The sequence below is a fragment of the Coturnix japonica genome, chromosome 17, assembly GCF_054131305.1.
Source record: "Coturnix japonica strain WE chromosome 17, WE-NBRP24, whole genome shotgun sequence".
Classification (NCBI taxonomy): domain Eukaryota; kingdom Metazoa; phylum Chordata; class Aves; order Galliformes; family Phasianidae; genus Coturnix; species Coturnix japonica.
In genome coordinates, this window is record NC_140679.1 from 14,372,163 (window position 1) to 14,375,773 (window position 3,611).

Genomic DNA, 3,611 nt, shown 5'->3' on the forward strand with positions numbered 1-3,611 from the left:
TGAATGCCAGAGAAATGAATTCAAATCACATTGTAGCTTCTCTTGGATGCTGGGTGGCCATTCGTGTTAAGGGCAAGTATCTGACTTCCTATTCAAGCAAGTAGGAGGAGCTGTGAGGATTTGAGTCAAATCCCTCCAGAGGTGAAGAAAGAACTTCAAACTTATAAATTTGGCTGCAAGTCCTCATTGGCAGGACTTGGATGTGAGAACAGGGGGCCGGAGCGGTGCTGCCAAACAGTGCTGAACCTCTCCAGCCAAATCAATTAGAGATGGCATTTGAGATTAATTTCCTTGTTGGAAACCTGATTGCAGTTATTACTGCTCCCCATATCTGCAAAGTGTATAAGATATGGTTTTTTTTCAGTGTGTGAAATGATTTCTATTGGTAACTGCATTTGTTTTTCCTGTGGTGGTGTTTGGTTGGGTTCATTCCCAAGCAGCAGCTCGGTGGTATCGCAGGGTTCAGCTAACCATGCTGCCTTCCTCTGAGTAAGTCTGTTCTGTATACTTTAGTTAATAAGCTTAACATAAACTGAACAGCAGCAGATCGTTCTTTTAACAGGCAAAGCTTGAGCAGTCAGAGATGAGAAATGCAAATGAACTGTCAGTGCTATTGGAATACTGACTTCTCGCATTTATTTTGGACTTTTTGATATGTAACAATTACCAAATTGTGGGTTGTTTTGTTTTCCCAAATTGCTTAAGAACGTTCTCTAAGGATGCTATAGCAGGGTGTTAACAGCACTGCTGAATGCAGCGTGCTGGTAGGACTGCATCCCTTCCCAGGGAGAGGAGTCTCACAGCACAGCTACGTGCAGAGAGAGCATCGTAGAGGCTTCCCAGCATCACATCTATATTTAGACAAAGGCTTTTTTGCTTCCTTTTATCATTGTGTGGGTATGGATCATGTTAATATCAAGTTACATGTGCATATGGATAGGAGAGCATACACTCAACACGGGCTTTCTGTTCAGCTCCAGAGGCAAAGCCACATATCTGAACACTTACAAAACAGGAAACCATAGCTCCTAAACTCACCTGGGGGAGACGATGTTTGCAGTTATATACAGTATCATTTGGCTCAGGAGCAATTCTACCTTCCAGTGACAATTTAAGGTGACATTTCCAATGCTGCGGAAGAAAAATCGCCTCCCTGGTTAAAAAAGAAAGAAAAAACGCTTTATAAAACAAAGGTATGGAGGCACAGGATCAGCATTAGACAAATGAAATTAATGCTTCCAATATTTTTTTAAGGCTTACTCATATGCATCAACCATTTATGAAGCGGTATCTCATCAAGTATGAATATTGTAGTTATATATTAGCAAGCTGTCCGATGGCCGTTCGGGCGCCTTATTGCGCTATGCACAAGGGTAGCATTTTTGGGATAAAGTTAACCTTGTGAAATGTATTATGGCTCACTAATATATCCTCAACTGCCTGATAAAAGGCCTTGCCCCCAACAACATATGAATATTTAAATGACTGTTAATTATTTATAGTATATTTTTATTAACACTGACTTGCAGCGTGGCCATGGAGCAGACAAAGCTCATTATGTTCCAAGTTTGAACATGCATCTCACACGACGTTACTGCAGCTGAATGGCAAATAATGCTGAAACTTCCATGGTTTCATTCTGTATTGATTTTGGTGGGAGTGAATCTGGAAGAAATTCACTGGAATGGCACATTTGTCAACTTGATCATTTTGGGGTGAGATTCTAACATCTGGGTGCACGTTAAACTGAAAACTGCTGTTTCTAATAGAAGCATGCAAGAAAACAAATGTGTTCTGTGCTCATTCCGTGGCACTGAGCACCTCAGTTCCTCTCTATACTGTTTGTACAGGTAGGCAAGATTTCATGTCATACAGAACCAGGTTGGGGATGATGTAAAACAATGATTATATTTCTATATCTTGCAGTTAAAGATCCAAGTGATGGATCCTACAGCTCTCTTATCTAAGACTCAGCTCCACAGTCTCATGTTTTTCATTACATTTAACCCAGGTTACCCTGTTTTCTTTTTATCTCCTTATTCATAGTGTGAAAATGCATTTCTCCTCCCAGATAATCAGATATGTCCTATGTTTGCCACATCTTTGTGGGCTCTTTAACCACTTCCTGACTGAGCTAAGAGCTCTACTGTGCACTCTCCATCAGCTTATATTTTACTAACCCACATTGCCTTCCCTTGTCATTTCTACAGTAAGTGTTGGGACTTGGTCCATACACCTACCTAGACAGACAGGTTTATTGCTCAGGCAGCACGTCACGCACAAACTAATGCAGTCTTCCATATGAGCTAACAAGAAATCCTATAAGGTGGGATTTAAGTCTATCTGGTCTATAACACGAGGTGATGCCTCTGCATCTGTTGACAAGATTTCATTAGCCTTTTCTGTAGCCGTATCTTCTTGCAGAACCATATCTAATCTTCACTTTGCTGTCTTGGCTAGATCTCTTTCAGCTCTGCAGCTTCTTTGGATCTCCTCTCTCTGGCTGAGTGTCGGCATTGTGGATTATTTTCCCTGGAGGTATTAGTGTATATTTTTCCATATATGAAGATAATAAATGGAAGAAGCGGAGATGAAAAGAAAAACAATTACTTGAGGGCAGAAATAGAAAGAGATACAAAGAAAAGACTGACAGGGAGATAAGCAAAGAAAAAAAAAAAAGAGGGAAGAAGAATATGGGAAAATGAAAAAGGAGTTAAATAATCAGAATAAATTAATTAATCAAAGCACAGATCATGTGGACTAGAATAGCAAAGCAGCAATGCGGAGAGCTAAAAGGAGACAGGGCTAAGGATAATGAAGGATAAGTTGAAATGTAATATATATTTTCCAAATAATGCATTTGAAAGCACTGTGTGACTTGTTAGACCTGACAAGGTCTAGCTCAGACTCTGGGGATTGTAAAGCTCATGACAAGGGGTTATGAGAAACATCATTTTTTTTTCCCCTCGACAAAAGCAGGGATTCTCACTCTGATCGTATTTTTGTTTGCATTTTAGACCTCCCAGATTTCTATGAGGGTGAATCAAGATTTTTATCCCTGTATCACAGATAAGAAAATGTGGTCTAGAAAGGTTAAGTGGACTGGCAAAGGTTACAGGGGAGTCATTACCAGGAAACACATATTTCTGATCTCAGGGTCAATGAGCTAATCCCAAAGTTTCTGCAATGCTGCATTTAAAGCAAAGGAATTCTTGTCAATTCTAATGCCTTTTCTCCACACTATGGATGCACTTTTACCATCGGGATTAATTGTGATTTGCTGACCTCTCCTTCGACCGATTTCCTTCTGATTTGTGATCAGATAATATCCCTATCATCCAATCAGATCCATTGCCTGAAATGAAGATAGCTGCTAGAAAAAGCGATCGGTTTGTTTTTCTCCTCCTGTGAGCACTCAGCATGCAATGCAGCCAGCTTGCTGGAGAGGTGGGACCGCAGACGACCACACTTTGGGAACCCAGAGCGTGGAGCAGGTGCTGGGAAGGGCTACGTTGGGGGGAATGAGTCTATCAGCAAACAGAACCGGCTGGGGGGAGTGCAGGGAGGGCTTGGTTCAGTAACCGAGTTGCCTACATTCAAAGAGCTAATGT